We start from the raw sequence: 20,207 nt of genomic DNA on the forward strand, positions 1-20,207 counted from the left end.
ATTACATTATGCATCAATGGTCAGCAATTAATTTCCTCCAGGGCCATAGTTGGAATTGAGGAAGGATGGAAGAGCCATCAACATGAACTCCACCCACTGACCCACTCCTATATGAGAAGAGAAACTGACAAAGGACTCTTTAACCCTTTGGTTCCAGTATAATTTGCAACAGAGACTTTGTCCCAGTTCTCCCCTTATTATTAAGGCTGCCAACTCCAAGCTGGGAAATTCCTGGAGATTTTAAGGGTGGTGCCTAGGGAAAGTGGGGTTTAGGGAGGGGAAGGGCCTCAGCAGGGTATAATGCCATGGAGTTCCCCCTTCAAAGCAGCCACTTTCTCCAGGGGAACTTATCTCAGTAGTCTGGAGATCAGTTGAAATTCTAGGCCCCACCTGGAGGTTGGCAACCCTACCTTATTATGCATTTTGGTGGTTCACTCCTATTTGCCTGCAATGGCTTGCATATGGGAACTGGGTGGAGGGGGACCTCTGCTGGAGAAAGTAACTAAAGTGCATAACTCTAGGGCAGTGGTTCCCAACCTTTTTTTGACCAGGGACCACTAGGACTTTTTTGTTCAGTGCAGGGACCCCAAGGTTCAAAATAAAAATTCCGGGAATTTGAAAATAAACTTTAATCATAACTGTTAGTTAAACATTAAACTTAGAATTATATTTGAATATATATATTTTATAATAGAGAACTTTTAATTGAAAATATTAATTTATTATGGGTTTATAACTTTGTTTCGCGGACCTTAATTTAGTTCTCGCGGACCCCTGGGGGTTTATGGACCCCTGGTTGGGAACCAGTGCTCTAGGGAGACAAACAGCAAATGCTTGGGGGCTGGAGGGAACATTCACTCTTTCCTCCCCTGACATTTTCCTGATGGCAAAAGCTACCCCCAAGCTGCTTTTACTTCTGCTGGGGAAAATTTACAGGGTGGCTTTTTTTCAGAAAGAAAACAGAAGGAAAGTTTATCTATGTCCCTACACCATTCTGTTTCTTGAGAATTCAATCCCATAAATGGCATAAACATGGAAGAAAGAAAACATAACTTATAGTTGAGCCCTTACATCTATCTATCTGTCTGTCTGTCTGTCTGTCTGTCTGTCTCCCCCCTTTCTCTCCAATGGGAACCCAAAGCGACTTACATTCTTCTCTCCTTCCTTTTGTCCTTACAACAACTCTGCCAGGTAGGTTAGGCTGAGAATATGTGACTGGCCTAAGGTCACCCATCAAGCTTGCATGGCTGAGTGGGGATTTGAACCTGGGTTTTTCCAGATCCTGGTCCAACACTTTAACCGCCACACCATGCTGGGTTTTGCTCTGACTTGTAGGGTTGCCAGCCTCCAGATGGGGACTGGAGATGTCCAGAATTATAGCTTATCTTCAAATTATAGAGATCAGTTCCCCTGGGGTAAAAATGGCTGCTTTGGAGGGTGGACTCCATGGCATTATATCCGCTAACTTCCCTCCCCTCCCCACTTTCCATCCTTCCCAGACTCCACCCCCAAATCTCCAGGAATTTCCCAACCCAGAGTTGGCCACTCTACTGTGACTTGTGATTGATTTAGAACAGAATATCCTCAGCCCTGAAGGTGAATACTTACTGGGGGTGGAGGTGGAGGATTCTTTTTTGGCAATGTTTGAGGCTTTTGCTTGTATATAGAATTTTGCTTTCCATGCAGCCCAGGTTGCCTTTTGCTTCCACATAATCCCATCCTGTACAAAAATAAACGCAATTCAGGTTGCAATTCAGGTTGCAGTGATGGAACATTTCAGAAAATAAAATGACTTGGGGATGCCTCCATGGATGCGTGTGTGTGTGTGTGTGTAAAGTGCCATCAAGTCGTAGCTGACTTATGGAGGCCCCATAGGATTTTCCGCACAAGAGAAGAACAGAGGTGATTTGCCATTGTCTTTCTCTGCATAGCAACCCTGGTATTCCTTGGTGGTCTCCCTTCCAAATACCAAGCAGGACCCACCTTGCTTAGCTTCCAAGATCTGATGAGATCGGGTTATCCCGGGCCATCAGGTCAGGGGCCATGCACACATACCTTCCAATATTTCACAGAAAAAAAATAACAAGGTTCACTGCTGAAACACATCTGCCCCTTCACCAGTACGAAAACCTTTCAAAAGTCTCTAGTAGAGTTGCCAATTCTGGCTTGGAAAACTCCTGGAGATTTTGGGGGCAGTGCCTGGGGACGGTGAAGTTTGGGGAGGGGAGGAAGCTCCGCATGTATATGATGCATAATTACGGTTGCCAACCTCAAAATGGGGCCTAGAGATCTCCCAGAATTAAAACTGATCTCCAGACTACAGAGATCATTTCCCCTGAAGAAAACAGCAGCTATAGAGGGTGGACTCTATGGCATGACATCCCTGCTGAGTTCCCTACCCAAATCCTACCCACCCCATTCTCCACCCCCAGATCTCCAGGACTTTCCCAAATTGGAGTTGAAATCCCTAGATGCCATAGAGTTCTTCCTCTGGAGCTGCCATATTCTCCAGGGAATGGATATCTATCGCAATTTGGGCAGAACTCCAGGACCCACCTGATGGTTGGCAAAGCTAGACTCTATTCTGCCTGCCTGCATGTTGTATTCAGTTGCTTTTCCATGTATTTATTTATAGACTTCACATTTAGTCTGTCTTTCTTGCTGAGTCTCAAAGCAGATTACAACTAAAACAATTCTGTAAGCACAGTATAATACATACATACAACCAACAAAAGTATAGATTGTCACCCAAAAACACAGGGTCAGCCTTTCGACACTTCCTCAAACGAACAGGAACTAGAGGGAGACGGCAGGGTGAGAACAGAGGAGCAGCCCCAGCAGACAGAAGACAGTGAAAGGAGTGAAGAAGAGGAAGTCTCACCGGGTCTGCAGCCTGGCAGGTCACGAGAACCGGCTGCGTCTGGGATTCAGCCACAGGTGGCCTCACATGGAGGGCTGCCGAGACCACTCGAGCAGAGATGCCAGAAGACCAGGGCCACGATAGACAGCCGTCAGAAAAGTGTAAGACTAGAGGCTTTGCATCGAGCACTAAGCAATGATGAAACCAGGAATACCTGAACGCCTAACGAGCGACAGCTAGTCTGCATTAAGACCAGGTGTATTTAGGCAGGCAACTAGCTCAGCGTTATGTGGAAGCAACTCGTTCGCTTGGAGCCACCGCATGTCTCTGTTATTCTGTGGACTCCTGGACCTCGGTTACCCTGACCTTGGAACTGAACTTGAATTCGGATCGCTCCTCTGCTTAGAAGTTGGACTTGAACAGCAGGGTACCTGACCTCGGACTGTTTTCCTGATTACACTACCTGCCTCTGGCCCTTGTCTCTGCCAGCAATCCGGGCCCATGGTATAATAAAGGCAATAAAGCAGGAATTACAGGCTGTCCTCAGTTGATTTAAAAGCTGATGTGATGTTTGTTCTTTTAATTAAAGATACTGTAGAGAAATATAATTATACTACAACAGACTACAAGGTGTAGGGTTGCCAGGCTACAGCTGACAACCCCTGTGAGAAATTGGGAGCAGGGCCTGGTGTGCTGCCATTCTATGGTTTTACCTGGAGTTGCCAGCTCTGGGTTGGGAATTACCTGGAGATTTTGGGGGCGGAGCCAGGGAAGGGTGGTGTTTGGCAGGGGAGGGACCTCAACAGGAGATAACGCCATAGAGTCCACCCTCCAAAGCAGCCTTTTTCTCCAGGAAATCTGATATCTGTAGTCGGGAGGTCAGTTGTGATTCCAGGGGATCTCCAGTCCCCACTTGGAGGTTGGCAACTCCAGGGGGTCCCCAAAGTTTTAGGAGTATTTGTTTTATGTCAGTGTGGGCCTGACCCACAGATTTAAGTATCCACAGCTTGACCCACATTTGGCTATAAGAATATATGATAATACATTATAATATCGCCCCAGTGTTTTTTCATATCGCGCACCTTCAGTTGAGTTGAAAATCTAAAATAAGGTTTGCCTCAAAAATGAAATTTTGCATAATTAAAACAATTATTTTTTTCTGTTAGGAGGAGCACCTTTAAAAAAACAAATATGAAAACATTCTTGCTTATAGCATTCTAAAGTAATCATTATTACATTCAATGACTACATTCAATGACATACTAAATTCAGCTCCCCTGCCCGAAGATCCTCTAATTCAGAAATCATCAGTCTGAAGACTTTGCAAGTGGGAGGATTAGTGTGCCCCAAATTCATTTCAGCTGTAATGCCCTCTCATACAAACACACACCAACACACCTCCTTATAACAGCATAAACAGCAGCTTGTTGAAGTCTATCAGATTTATGAGGTGTCCACTTTTGTGACATAAATGAAATATGCCATGATCCATGTGTTAATCTTTAAAGTCCTACTAATCTCTTAGTGGTTTATGAAGCTGCCCTTCTGGGATATATTGTCAATATGTCATTAAAATTGTTTGCTTGCGTTGTAATGAGAGGAAGCTTCATGAGAGAATATGATGGGAGATAGACTATCAAACCATCCTGTTCTATAAACAGCCCTATCAGATTTCACTCATGGTTTCCGAGAAACCAAGCAGAATGAGCAGGCCACCTTTCCTGAGAAAGATCACAAGCTGAAGGCCTGACTCCCCACTCATTAGATTTAGTTAAAGATTATTAGCAACTAGTGGGGTTATTGTATTGAATTGTGATCCATTCCATTTTCCATTCCTGAACTTGTACACAGAATATCCCAGGTTCAATCTCTGGTGTCTCCATAAATCTTCAGTGGGTAGGGTTGCCAGGTCCCTCTTCACCACCAGCGGGAGGTTTTGGGGGCGGAGCCTGAGGAGGGCGGGGTTTTGGGAGGGGAGGGACTTCAATGCCATAGAGCCCAATTGCCAAAGCGGCCATTTTCTCCAGGTGAACTGATATCTATCGGCTGGAGATCAGTTGTAATAGCAGGAGATCTCCAGCTACTACCTGGAGGTTGGCAACCCTATCAGTGGGGTTGAAAAAGGTTTTTTTCTAAGCAAGGTTCTACTAGGGTTGCCAGCTCTGTGTTGGGAAATTCCTGGAGATTTTGGGGGTGGAACCTGGGTAGGGTTGCCAGCTCTGTGTTGGGAAATACCTGGAGATTTTGGGGGTGGATCCTGAGGAGGGTGGGGTTTGAGGAGGGGAGGGACTTCCAATGGGATATCATGCCATTGAGTATACTTTCCAAAGCTGCCATTTTCTCCAGGTGAACTCGCCTGGAGATCAGTTGTAATAGAGGGAGATCTCCAGCCATCACCTGGAGGCTGACAGTCCTAAGCCTGGGGAATAGGGTTTGGGGATGGGAGGGATCTCAGAGGGATATAATGCCATAAATTCCACCTTCCAAGGCAGCCATTGATCTTTGTCATCTGCAGACCAGTTGTAATTCCCGGAGATCTTCAACTACCACCTGGAGGTTGGCAACTCTATTCTGGAATGAGGAGGTGCTGCCAATCCTAGTAGACAGAACTGAGTTAGATGGACCAGTGGCCTGACTTGATATAAGGCTGTTTCAGTCAATCAAGTTTTATTTCAATACAATATCAGCTCTGAATAAAAATCAAAGTTAGGTTAAAATAATAAAATAAAATAATAAAAAGTTGATGATTCTGGGAAGGATGATTTGAAGAAGAGGAGAAAAGATCTATGGGGAAAGGTTTTCAATTAGCCGTTTACGAATCCCACTAGACCGGAGGCAGAATTTGGCTACTTGAATGGTTATCTCCAGAGAGGAGTCTGCTCAGAGAAGGGAAACTTTAACTTCTTCCTATCTCCCAGGAAAGGATGACAATATGGGGTTGTTTCATATGTTTATAGCGTTTACTGCTGAACAAAATAGCATTGGGGTTCTTGATACAAAAAATATTGAAGGGGGGAATTCAGAGGCTTCTGATCTGGGTAAGGTCCTCTAAAATTGTGTTCTTTGGTGTCAAGAAACATTCCCCTACAAAATGAAACAAGTTTCAGACATGTCTCTTTTGAGGTTAGCAAAGGACTTTTTATGTAAAAAGGGTGTTTGATTAGGGGAAGCAATGCTAAAATACCGTCAGACTTTATATCGTATCTGAACACATTTGTACACAAACCAAGATCTCTTTCAACCATGAAATTTTATAAAAAGAACCTTTGATGGTTTTTGTCCTTGTGAACGCCCACAGGTTGGTTAATCATGTTTCTTGAGTAGATACACAAATGCAATATATGCAATGTAGCATTGGTTGGAAATTACTTCACTTATGAGAAGGGCAAACCCAATGTGGACTTTTGCTTTTTGAAGTGTGACCAAGGCAAAGATACATCTACACTCTGGAACTCCTTCCCCCACCCAGGCTCACAGCTGGTGCCCAACTGACATTCTGTTAGGTGCTGCGTCGATACATTTTTATTCTCTTAAGATAGATAATGATGGGCAGCCGTATTAGTCTGTCTGTAGCAGTAGAAAACAGCAAGAGTCCAGTAGTACCTTAAAGACTAAAAATATTTATGGCAGGGTATGAACTTTTGGGAATAACAGCTCACTTCTTCAGAACTTTTATTCTCTGAAGTTTTTAAGAGCACCTACCATTTGTTTTAATTGTTTCAACTTTTAAAAAAATGATTTGAAGCTTTGCTTTTATGCTGATTTCAGGAGATGCTTTTTATGCTGGTTTTGGCTCTGCCTTGAGCCAAGACCCAAATATACTGATTACCTTATTTTAATCTGATGTGTTTATTGCTATTTTTGATTGACTGCGCATTTTTAGTTATTTCATAGTTTTATTGTTATTGATTTTGTAAGCTGCCTTGGATATAGTTTTGTAAAGAACCAGCATAGAAATGTTTTAAATAAATAAATTTAAATAAATATAAGACCAACGCAAATTAAATCCACCATGAAGATCACTAGGTGACCTTGGACCAGTTGCTCTCTCTTAGCCTAACCTATCTCACAGGGTTGTTGCAAATGTCAAAGGCAGGAACAATATATGCCACACTGATTTCCTTGGAAGAAGGAACTCAGAGGTGTTAAAATATTAGGGTTGCCAACCTCCAGGTACTAGCTGGAGATCTCCTGCTATTACAACCGATCTCCAGCCGACAGAGATCAGTTCACCAGGAGAAATGGCCACTTTGGCAATTGGACTCTATGGCATTGAAGTCCCTCCCCTTTCCAAACCCCGCCCTCCTCAGGCTCCTCCCCCAAAACTTCCTGCCGGTGGCAAAGACAGACCTGGCAACCCTATAAAATATTCACGATAACTTCACATGGACTAATTGCTCTTAAATAGCTTTTTAGAATCAGGATGGTGTAAGACTGTGTTTTCCTACTTTTTCAATGCATTGTTGATACTATCATATAAAGATCCCAACTAGAACTCCCAAATGTTGATTACAAAAATTCTAGTAATCCTGGGCAGAGTTCTTTTGAGCATGCACCAAGAACCTTTAAAACACACATAGAGAGAATAATATTTCTTTCCACATGGTTGAAACCTGTGATAGTTTGCATAGAAATTTACTCTAACATATAAGGTATAAAATCTGACAGTGTTTTAGAAAGACTTCTCTTCAATGCCATTTTCAAATAAAAGGTTCTTTGCTTGCCTTCAGAGGGACATGAATGAAACGTCATTTTGTATGGAAATGTTTCTTGACACCAAAGGACAAAAATAATTTTGGGGGACCTTACCAGATCAGAAGCACCTACATTTCCCACTTTAGTATCTTTGGTGTCTAGAATCAGTGTTTGTGGGAATGTGCAGAGTGTCTTTTTCTCTTGGGAAGGAGTACCCTTTCTGTCTTCTGAAAGACCAAGGGAAGCAATGTGTCTGGGCAGGTGCAGAGTGCATTTTTAAAAAATCTAGCAACAGTTGCATCAAAACACCTTTTATAAAGAGGATATATGGAAAGCAGAGAAAAATACAAAGCAGTGATCAAAAATGTTCAGTGCTCCGTGTGATGCAAATGGTAAAGGCATGAGATTCCTGTCCTAGGAGAGTTGCATTGAAGTTAAAACTTCCACTATGTACACCTTCTCTCATCTTCATCATCTGCAATACCCCAATAGCAATCCAAAACTTGACATCCTCCTTTTCTGGGTTGTACTTGGTGGGTCACAAGCTGGCCAGACCTGGGTTACACAGTCAGGCATGCACAAATCCAGCCTGAGACCAATTGTTCTTTAAAAGATACTTCCTAACAAATCCTGGCTCCCAATTACTCCTCTGCCACTCTGGGTGGCTCAAGTTACCATGAGTGCGCCAAGGTCATGATTATCTTCAGGAGCAGAATGAAATTAAACTCTCTCTGGCACTGCCACTTGCTTCTGCTGGCACCCACTAAGGTGGTGGGTGGTTTTGCAGCAGACCACAATGAAAACCACCCAGTGCCTAGTGTGGCTTTCATAGCATCGCCCACTATCCCTACTTAGAATGTAACATTCTTTGAAAAGATTGCCCCATGTTCCAGAACAGGGCTGTCAGCTTGCAACCCAGAGATTTTGCCATTTGAAATGCCCCAGTGCATCAAGAGAAGGGGAAAGCAGTTTCCTCTTTTCTGGTTTCTTTGTTTGCTCCCTGACCGCAGCTGCTGAGTGACACATCTGGAGGTCCTGCTCATTACTGTAGGTGAGGGAGGGCAGAAAGAGGGCCAGGGAAGAACTGGCAAGTGAAGCTGGGGCTGCCTCATGGATTTCTTTCTATTCAGATCTCACAACAACCCTGTGAGGCAGGTTTGGCTGAGGGATGAGTTGGATCCAGTGGAGTGGTACAAGGGCTTCCAGTTATAGAGTGTGATTTATCAGCGCCCCCCTCCCACAGCAGCCCCAAATGCTCCTTGAAATCTTGCTCCTGCCTCCTGGTGGAGAGGGGATCCCCAGAAACAGGATGGGAGGGAGTTCAGAAAGCCGCATACCCAGGTGGAAACACAGCACTGGATCCAACCCAGTCACGGGCCTAAGGTGACTGAGTAAGCTCCATGGCTAAAACAGAACCAAGGTAGCCAACTTTTGAACCTGCCCAGATGGCTGTCTTTTCACAGGAGTTTGCTCTTCATCAGTTAGCAGGGGCCAATGTTTAGATCCATGACAGGGAAAACACGACTGACTGATTTGTGCTAGTATTTACATAGTGAGCAGGCCAGATTTTCTCCCTCGATCTGTTGGCAACCCTGGTAGGACCATGCTTTACCTTTGCAATTATATGTTCCCCATCTGTCTTTACCAAAGTAACTCAAATGCATGGGTGGAGGGAGAATCAGTGAAGCGGAGGGAAGGAGGTGAGCTTACCCCCTCTGACAGTTGCCTTTTATCTGTTGGGGGGTCTGTAGCAGGAAGGGGGGATTGGTGGAAATTACCCCACTCCTTCTGTTAGCAGAAAATTTAGTTTACAGTTAAGAACATAAGAAATGCCCTGCTGGATCAGACCAAGGCCCATCAAGTCCAGCAGTCTATTCACACAGTGGCCAACCATGTGCCTCTAGGAAGCCCCCAAACAAGACCACGGCAGCAGCATTATTCTGCCTGTGTTCCACAGCACCAACTTAATATAATCTGCATGCTCCTCAGTTCATGCAACAATCTCTAGCAAATAATTTAGGAATGTTTAGTCTGGAAATGAGGAGATTGAAAGGGGGACATGAATACTCTCTTTAAGTATTTGAAAGGCTGTCACTTGGAGGAGGGCAGGGAGCGGTTCCTGTTGGCAGCAGAGGATATGACTCACAATAATGGGTATAAATTATGAGTGGAAAGGTACCTTCTGGACATTAGGATTTTTTTTTATTTTTTTACAGTGAGAGTAGTTCAGTTGTGGAATCGGCTGCTGAGGGTGGTAGTGAGTTCCCCCTCTCTGGCAGTCTTCAAGCAGCAGATGGATAAACACTTGTCACAGATGCTCTAAGCCCGTGTTGGCGAACCTATGGCACGGGTGCCACTTCCGGCACGCGTAGCCCTTTCTGCCGGCACTCACGGTTCCTCCAATCCGCTGGCCTTTCCGGCTCTGCCCCACCCCGGATGGGGGAGGCTGTAGCCCAGGGGTGGGGAACCTCCGACATCATTGGCGGTGGCCCCTGGACTCTCCCACAGAAGCTGCCGCCATTGCTGCCACTGGAGCGTGCGCGGCCAGCCAGGCGGGTGGGAGAGCGGGGAACAGAAGCCGAGCGCCCACACTCGGCATGGCTGGCGGCTTCTCCGGCGCCCTCTGGGCCTGTGCGGGCGGAGGGGCATGGCTGGTCGGTGGGTGCGAAGGAGGCGCCCTCTGCCCCACCCTGCTCGCCTCTCACAAGCCTGCCGCCGCGCCCCACCGAGTGGCAAATCCAAGGCAAAACCTCCCATGCATAAATGGCCTCTTTCTTTTTCTGTCTCCCTCTGTCCTTTTCTTTCTCTCCCTTGCTCCATTTCTTTCTCCCTTTCTCTCTCTTTTTCTTTCTTTCTCTCCCTCCCTTCCTCCCCTTTCCCCCTCCCTTCCCTTCTTTCCTTCCTTCCTTCTTTCCCTCCAGCGGCTTCTCCAGCACCCTCTGGGTCTGTGCGGGCGGAGGGGCGTGCAGTCCTATTCCACCTTTGAAGTGCCCACAAGCTATCCTCCAAACACCTTTCCATTTGTCTTGATATGTAGAGAGAAAACACTAAGGAACTAGTTGCCAATCTCCAGGTACTAGCTGGAGATCTGCTATTACAGGTGATCTCCAACCAATAGAGATCAGTTCCCCTGGAAAAAATTGCCACTTTGGCAATTGGACTCTATGGCACTGAAGTCCTTCCCCAAACCCTGCCCTCCTCAGGCGCCACCCCAAAAACCTCCCACTCATGGCGAAGAGGAACTTGGCAACCCTAGCCTCTCCCTCTGGGCCCCCTCTGGGGGTGGTATTCAGGTTAAATTGCCGCATTGGCACTCGGCAATAAATAAGTGGGTTTTTGGTTGCAGTTTGGGCACTCGGTCTCTAAAAGGTTCGCCATCACTGCTCTAAGCTGATCCTGCATTGAGCAAGGGGTTGGAATAGATGGCCTGTATGGCCCCTTCCAACCCTACGATGCTGTGATTCTATCTCTTGTCCATTTATTTTCCCCCAGATTTCTGATTTCAGAGTCTGATTGGCTGCGCTGTCAGATTCTCGTTTGCAAATGTTCAATTTTAATTCAATTGCTCAGAATCTTTGGGTCAAAACTACAGGTGATGTTAGGGACCTCTGATTGGACCCCCAACATGTAATTTAACCTAAAAACACTGTTGGGGGTAGGGAGGCAATATGGACTAGAATCCAGGGCGCTGTTTCCCCAGTAGGAAAACGGGATACTGCTGTGTGGCCTTCCTGTGCCTGAGGTCTTTCCCTACCATGGCCCTGTGGGGGAAGTTTTCATCTGGGAAACAGCATGTGGGTAAAGGGATAATCCCCACCACCACTTCCCCAGCCTTACTCCTTAGCACCTCCTCCCCCATGGTTGCTTTTTGAGGCTAAAAACTCACATCAGCCAATCTAACCATAAACCTCCAACATTATGCGAACTTTGGCAATGCGTTTTGCTCAAATTCTTGTACAAGCAACACCTTCCTGGAATTGTCTGAGAAACTAGATTTGAAAAACCCAATCAAATATAGATAGACAGGTGTGAATCAGCTTGAGAGTCATCTGTTTATGGTGAAATAATGTCATATTAATTCATAAATGGCTTTCAGTTTAAAAATTCCTGTTTCAATTTTCACAGCAGCCGTGAAAGTCATTTAGAAAAATTGCTATTATTAGCCTCAGGGCTCCCGCTCCCCACTCATAATATGAGGCTAACACTGATCTGTTTTACTGGGTTTTAAGGATTATAGAGATTATATATGTGAGGATTGGGGCTATTTCTCAGTGCGGTGGTAAACTTGTGTTGGCCTGTATGTTTTAGACAGTTTATTTATGTATGTATTTATATCCCACTTTCCTCATCAATCAAGTTGGTCCCATAAGGGCTTACATCATTCTGCCTTCCTCCATTTCCCTCCCCCCCACAACAGTAGTCCTTTGAGGTAGGTTAAGTTGGGCTGAGAGAGAGATCTACTGGCCCAAAACTACCCAGCAAGCTTTTGTGGCAGAGTGGGGATTTGAACCTGGGTCTCCCAGATCCCAGGCCAATGCTCTTAGGTACTACTCCATGCTGGCTGTTGGCTGGGGTTCACGTGGCTGAATGGTCCTCCATACAATAAAGTTGTAAAAACTAGTATATAAGGGAAAGGACTAGGAAAGAACCCTTCTTTTGACATTCCAGATTGTTATACAGAGGGGCTATTATTTTGTATGGAGCAGCATTCACTAATGTGAGCTCCTGGAAGTGGAACAACTCAGATATGAGTTTATCACCTCGCTGAGAACAAAGCTGAGGAAAACAAGCGGAGATTTTGCACATCATACAGTACTACCCTATGCAGAGTTGCTCCAGTTGAAGCCCATTGATTTCAATAGACTGGGGTAACTTCACAGGATGGCATTGTCAGTCATTGTCAGTCGCCCACCCTGTGGCAACCTATACAAAGACAAATGCAGTAAAATGCAGCAGTTTTGAGACATCCCTCTCCCAAGAATTGCACGTGCATGGGTATGGTGGGTTCCGGGGGGGGGGGGGAGAGACTGAATGAATCAGATAGACCTGGTGGTGGAAAACTGGTCACTCATCACTTGTACAAGGCATGTAAGAAGGCAAGTGGACCTCCTTATGCAGATTCCTTGCACATATACAAGGAATTTCACACATCTAGCCACCCAGCCAGCTGGGCAGAAATACCCAAAATGACAAAGGATGCCTTTGCAGTGGAAGAATCAGCATGCAGTAGAAAAACTGAGCATCCCAACCCATTAGGGTTGCCAGGTCCCTCTTCGCCACCGGCGGGAGATTTTTGGGGCGGAGCCTGAGGAGGGCGGAGTTTGGGAGGGGAGGGGCTTCAGTGTCATAGAGTTCAATTGCCAAAGCGTGATCTGATTTTTGCTCCAGGTGATCTGATCTCTATTGACTGGAGATCAGTTGAATTAGCAGGAGATCTCCTGCTACTACCTGCCAGTTGGCAACCTTACAACTCATCCACCGATGCTCCTTTGCTGTTCTCCCCCAGCCTACGTATGCCTTGAAAGGAAAATACAGAGCTAGGAATAGCATCTTTTCCCCATCACGTACAGTTCTGCCTAGAGTCATGACTGGAAGTTAAGTGTCAACATTGAGCTGATACCAACAGTAGGCCCGACAGCTTAGCTCCTATTAGCTTTTACCAGAAGACTCCCCCTTGAAACACAGGCAGAGCCTCGGAAATGTTTTAAGATGAACATTCTCAGATCTAGCTGCTCCTTCAGCCCTCAGACCACTTTCCTCCTGGCTTCTCTTCTGGCTCCTGTGCGTAAAAGGGGAAGTCAGTGTGTGGCTTACGGTGGGCTGCAGAGTGCATTTTGAACGACAGTTCATTAATAGAAATACCAGAGACCTATTTTTAGCCCTCGTGATAATTGTATCTTTTCACTGTTTGTTAATGGTACAAACACTGCATTTCCCCCCTGAAAATTATGTGACCCTTTTCAAAATTCTCTATCAAGGGTCCACATCAAGTATTCCTGCCTTGGATGTATATAAAACTCCTGACATCCACATGTTTCGGTAAATATCTGCCTATGTTTGTACATACATGAGGTTCAATCTGTGCAACTCTGCTTTTCCAGTGTTCCATTTAGATAATTCACAGTGGCTAGCCATGTTAGTCTGTCTGCAGTAGTAGAAAAGGGCAAGAGTCCAGTAGCATTCCTGTATGCTTCCCAAGGCATCTGGCTAGCCACTACTGTAGGCGTTGTTCTTTGAATTCAGGATGCAGAGGAAAAGGATCAAGGCTGTACGTACGGATCTTTGGACATTCAGTTAAATGTCTACATATAGCCCTCATGTCTACAAATGGAACACTAGTAGAAAAGGGCAAGAGTCCAGTAGCACCTAGTAGAAAAGGGCAAGAGTCCAGTAGCACCGGGATCCCCCCGGAGGCAGTTGGCCTCTGCTCCACAAACTGGCTTCATTAAATGAATAATTATTTTGTATACTCTTGACTATACCTTCCTCAAGCCTACCTGTTCCACATGGCCTTTAAATACCCCCTTAATACTCCTTCCCAAATGTAATCATGCTTTTAATTACCTGCTTCTGCATTAGCCCACATCGCTCCCACTATATTTTGCTACCTTCCCTTGATTGTTTACCTCATTATTGTCTCATTTACATTATAAGCCAGTTGCTGGCAGAGATGGATCTGCCAAGTTTGTCTATAAAACTCTGAAAGGCAGCTTGTACACTGATGGTGCTGTATAAATGACCTTTGCTCGAATAGCTGATTCAAACATGTACATTCATCGCTGGATGAGTGCAACAGTGCACAGTGATTTGCATGTACGGCCATTCACAGATTTAAGACCACAGATGGAACTTTTGTACTCCCAAAACACAGTATTTTTCAAAGGAATCGGTGCATACCTTCTGAGGGGTGCAAGCAAATCAAATAGATCGATAGCATCAGAATGTTCTCATCCTAGTCCATAACAAGTTTATACAATCAAGTTTATACAATGGCAGAGTATGGGTTGCATCCAGCAGAACATTTCCACTGATGAAAGAGGAGGTGATTTTTACTGATTCATGATGTTTGTGAGAATTCCCCCTTCTCAGAAGCAGAATGGAGGGGGCAGTTTGGGTTGCAACAGGAGGGGAGAGTGGGTAATTTCCCAGAAGTAGAGATTCTGTGAGGGATCCAACCTAAAATCATTCCACAATGCTGTCATGGCTAGATCTTAGGGCAGAAGTCTGGGGCCTTGGCTCATGAGTTCATGGGGGGGGGGGATGCAGGCTGTAGCTTTGCATTTGAAATACACTCTTGTCCTGAGCACATAGCCCCTCCATGCGATCAATCAATGTGCAGAGAGGGAGAGGGAGCACACACGCACTGGCCCCACCACCTGCGTCCCCGCAATTGCTGGCTCATCAACATGATGCAAACATGCAAAGGAAGTGTTGCAGGGACACTGCTTTTCAAACCTTTCCCCATGTGTTTGCACAGCACTGACAAGTTTGCAATCACTTGGCGGCTGGGGGCAGGGCCAACAGGCTAGTGCCTGTTCCAGCTGTCTACACCCTGACTGACTCATGTGGAGAAGTCATGAGCTCAAGGCTATCACCAACTAAGGAGGCCCCCAATAAGAGTCCAGAATCCAAAATTACCCAACTGCACCACTGTAATCATTCATTTTTGTTATTATTTCTAGCTATTGTTTTTATTATTTCTAGGTATTGTTTTTATTATTTCTAGATATTATTTTCATTAATAAGATGAGGCAATGAAGACATATATCAGAGCATGCCACCCAATAATTCCCTAAACTCAATTTGTGCAGTATAATTATGGTGATAACGATAGCCACAGATTTAAAAATCATTTAAATGAACACTAGTATTTTAGATTATCTCGGCCATAAAACACTGCTGAGAAGATCTGATAAACCATAAGAACATACGCAGAGTTGTTCTGGGTTAGACCAAAGGCTCGTTTGATCTGACAACCTGCGTCCCATGGTGAGAAACCAAATGCCTTTAGGAAGCCCACAATGAGGGTATGAAGGCAGCAGCTTTCTTTGGTTCTTTCCCCAACAACATGTAATCAGCAGTATTATGCCTTTGAACAAGGAGGCATAATGATACATGGAACCATTGGTAACGGTAATGGAACATCTAGCCATAATGGTAATTGATGGATCTCTCCTCCATTAATATGTCTCCAGTCCTTATAAAAAAGCCATCTAAACAAGTGGCTATCCCTAAATCTTGTGCAACTCCAGTTCTCCACTCAAGCAACCCAAACAGGTGCTAGGGCTCCACAATGAAGAGAGGACATGCAATTGGGGCTTAGTTTGCTCCCAGCTTGTGGCTGCACAGGATGAGGCAACAGGGATGGCATATGCCCATTGTCCTTTTCTTAAGACCTTGAGATGCTGGCAGCACTGCTGGAGTTCTGCTGGCTGCTGGCAGCATGGCAGGAGGTGATGGATGTAGCCCATACTAGTCACTGCTTTACAGATCTCTGCCACCACTGCAATGTTCAACTTAGGAGTAATGTTCAACTTGGGAGTGTGAGGAAACAAAAGGCAGTATACTTGCTTGGATGGCGAAATTACCTTGATCTTCCTGTCCTTGTGACAGCAAACTCCATGAGTAAATTGTGTGAAGAAGTACTTTCTTTAGTCTGATCCTGAGTTCTAGTACTGTGGAACAGTGAGAAAGTTTCCCCCCTCTCTTTCTACCCTGTACATAATGTTATAAACCTCTGTGGCATATCCCACTCGACAGCTATCACCAATTTAGGCACTGTAGCTCAGAGGAAGAGCATCCACATGACATGCAGATGTTCTGAAGTAGGTAATGTTGAAAGGCCTCTGCCTGAGAGCCTGGAGAGCCGCTACCAGTCTGAGCAGATAATACTGACCTTGATGGATCAATGGTCTGAATCAGCATAAGGCAGCTTCATGTGTTCACATGTTCCACTGAAAAGTCCCATTACAAAGTACCATGGTAAGTGTTTTTGAAGCATGGGTCTTCAGTGGCTGGATTAGAATCTCAAAATGGACAACATCCAATCTAAATGAGTAATAGAAATCATGCAACTACCATTTTCTGTTTTAGTTTAGTTCCAAAAAAGAAGAGGCATATGAAGGAGGGGGGGCTGCAAAGAAGGACTGAAAGAGCCTTTTATCTTTAGTTGTTCAGTAGAAGAGAGAATTTCAACTAATGCAAATTGTGTCAAACCAGAATGACACAGAGATAAGGAAAGGTCTCTGCCTAAACTCCCACTTCCATACATTTAACAATGGTGTAGGAACCTTTTCCTTTGCATTTTTTGTCTTTGTATTTGATTATCCTAGGAAAAGATGGTTACATATGCATGGTGAAAAGGTAACCTCAGGTAGGGTTGTTAGGTAGGTTTAAAGGTAGATTCCAGGTCTGAAATGGATGAAGGCAACCCAGCCCATCAACGTAGCTAGCTTACTGGGCAAGCCTAAGCATGTCTACTCAGAACTAAACCCCACAGAGTTCTATGGGAGTTACTCCCTATTAAGTGTGTTTAGGATTGCAGCTTCACTCAATATCAGGGTGCTGAAATAAAATTATAATTAATTAATTAATTAGAGAAGAAATGAGCTGCTTGTGTGTGTGCGTGAATGTGATGTTCAAATTCTGGACTCAGGCAGGTTTGACTAGGGCCATAAACCTCACTAGATAAACTGTGGGTTGCCATTGTCTCTCACCTTAAAGGCTTGTTATAAGGAAAACATGGGGCAATCCCACCCATGTATGCCACTGTTAGCTCCTTGGAGAAAAGATGTGATATAATTGTGAGGAATAAAAAATATATTATGAAACCACAATGGATACAACATAACTTTCTTTTGGTAGGCAAGTCAATACATCAGTGACTAGGAGTACCAAATAAGCTAAAATTGTTTTTCCTCTGTCTTCTTAATTCTGCATAGCAATTGAACAAAACATAATATGAAAAACATCTACTCAAGGAGATCAGAATCTGAATTTCATGTGTTTTAGCCATGGGGCTTTCACACAAAAATTATGCAATCTATAAACAGTACACTATTACAAATGTGTCTAAAGCAAACTCTCAGATCACTGCTTCACAAGTTGAATTCTCCATACAATCTCGCACACATATCCTTTGACAAGATACCTCTGACGTTAGAAGAACTAGCTGCAAATAATGCATCATTGTGTATGTATAGATCAGGATGCTTTAACAGCTGTATTCAAAATGTTCCTAGATGAATTTCAAGAATATTTGAAAATGTTTTAAACTATTTGACATGCACAAGTGAACAACAATCATAGGTAAATGAGTTTTAACTTTCACTAGTTTATTTCTTGAGTTTTGGACATTCTCCAAACTTGTCTTGGATTATCAAATATGATCATGATGGGGCATCATCATCACCACTCATGGCCCATCTTTTTCACTGAGACTCAAGGCCAATTACAAAATCTGAAAAGAAATTCAACTAGACAGCAAAGACCCCCGAGAAACAACGCCATAGGACTAGGTTTACAATACTCTACAACATACAAGTAAGCTCTGTCCTGAATCACATCATAAAGAGGAAATTCTAGCGGGCAGTGGTGTAAATTTACCACAACCATTATCACAGATACTCAAGCACCTAATACAGAAACAGGACTACCGGTAATAGAAAACTGGGGACAGCAATAACTGGGGTCAGACACAGACAGAGAATCTTCTGATACACTCTCAAAATACATTTAGTGGGGTCCAGCCAACTTTCCCACTCAGTTCCCCCCAATTCCCCTCTGTATCACAGACCCCATCACGCATGACCTTTCTCCATGCAGTTGCTGTGATCTTCAGCATAAACTGAGGTACGATATCTAGTTGGATGGTGGTCGCTGTTATAACATCGCTCCTTGTAGGGAACAAGTATGGCGCCATTGATTGACCTACAGAGAATTTATTTTTCAGCGTTGTTTTAGAATTGTTGTAAATTGTTGCAATATTAATATTGTGATGTTAGCTGCCCTGGGCCCGACTTGCCGGAGGAGTGCAGGATATAAATATTTTTTCTTATCATTAATATTATTATTATTAACGGGGACACCCTCCTCCATTTTCTATCAGTGCATAAACGGGTTGGATCCAGCTCCTTCCATAATTGGAAGATAAGAATGACTGAGAGTCCTTTTTTCTATTATAGTTTTTTTGGAAGCTCTTTTCATAGGTTATTATGGCTATGTTGGCCATTACAACGATTCCCCTTTTATAGGTACGGAACTGAGGCCAAGAGGCAGTGACTGTTCAGTGAGTCTACAGGTAAGCTGACCCTCATCTCCAGTATGCAATCCACTGGCTGTCTTTCTCACTGCTGTCAAAAACAGTAGCATATATGTGGCATTGTTAACAGACAACGGTAATAACTGAACTAAGCTCATTGCTCACCTTGGTAATCCTCGAGAGCAGCTCAAAGCATATCTCCTTTAATTCCAGAACCTCCAGAGGTTTAAAAGACAAAAACAAATTTTGAACGAGCGTTTTCCCAACTAAGTGTGTAAGCCTGTCTTGATGAGTTTTAATCCTCAAAACTCACACATGCACAAAAATGCTCTAATAATATGTCTTGGTTTTGTCAGTTGACTTCTGTTAGTGGTTTCCTGCCGACAACATCAGAATGACAAACTGGAGTATTGTGCTGCTGTCTGAAGAGTCTTTGGGCCAGTAACTTGGCCGCATCGTTCTCTGTGAGCTAATGTTAGACATGTGGCCACCTCAATGGAAAATATCTCCCTCCCACACACCCACACCAGGACTCTTCGGACTATAACAAGCCACAGCTGATGTTTACAGGGCAGGTTCTTTTAAAAAGTTCTCTCTGCTTTCCTCCCCACCCCCAGCACAATTAATTCTGCCAGAGACAGCCAACTGGCAGCTGGTGTGATTGTGTCTGGTTCTCCTTAACCCTACAAATTGTAACTGTGTGGGGTGGGGTGGGGAAAAGTTTGCACACAGAAGCACTTGTAAAGACAATAACATTGTTTTGGAAAATTAAAAAGGTAAAGGTAAAGGTCCCCTGTGCAAGCACCGGGTCATTCCTGACCCATGGGGTGACGTCACATCCCGACGTTTCCAAGGCAGACTTTGTTTGCGGGGTGGTTTTGCCAGTGCCTTCACCTAATTTGGAAAATTAGGTAGGGATGTATTCCACACCTAAATGAGATATCTCCAGGCAATCCATAGGACCACAGCTTTGTAGCATCTGTGCCGTTAGAATGAGGTGCCTGCCCCAGATTTTTTTTAAAAGGAAAGAATGGACTTTCAGTTCTCCTCCCCTGAACTTTAGACAGGGGATCATGTAGAAATAATGGGCATCCTCCTCCACACCCATTTCAGACCACTTCACTTTCCAGAAAGAAAGTAAAAAGTCTTTTTTCTCTGGTTTTTGGAAGGCTTCTCTTGTTTAAGATTTTGTTTCTGGCTGTGTGGTATATTGCCTTGGGAATGGCAAATAAGGGTGCCAACTGGCTGGGAAAAATATGTCCTGCACCTCTAATAGAGTGTAGGTGTTCTCCACAGGGAGACAAACTTGGATAATTTCCCTGTGTTTTTCATGACATGGAGCTAGATATTAGCTGATATTTGCTGCAGATCAAACTGGTATTAAAGGGAAAG

This window comes from Euleptes europaea, chromosome 7 (assembly GCF_029931775.1).
Source record: "Euleptes europaea isolate rEulEur1 chromosome 7, rEulEur1.hap1, whole genome shotgun sequence".
Classification (NCBI taxonomy): Eukaryota; Metazoa; Chordata; class Lepidosauria; order Squamata; family Sphaerodactylidae; genus Euleptes; species Euleptes europaea.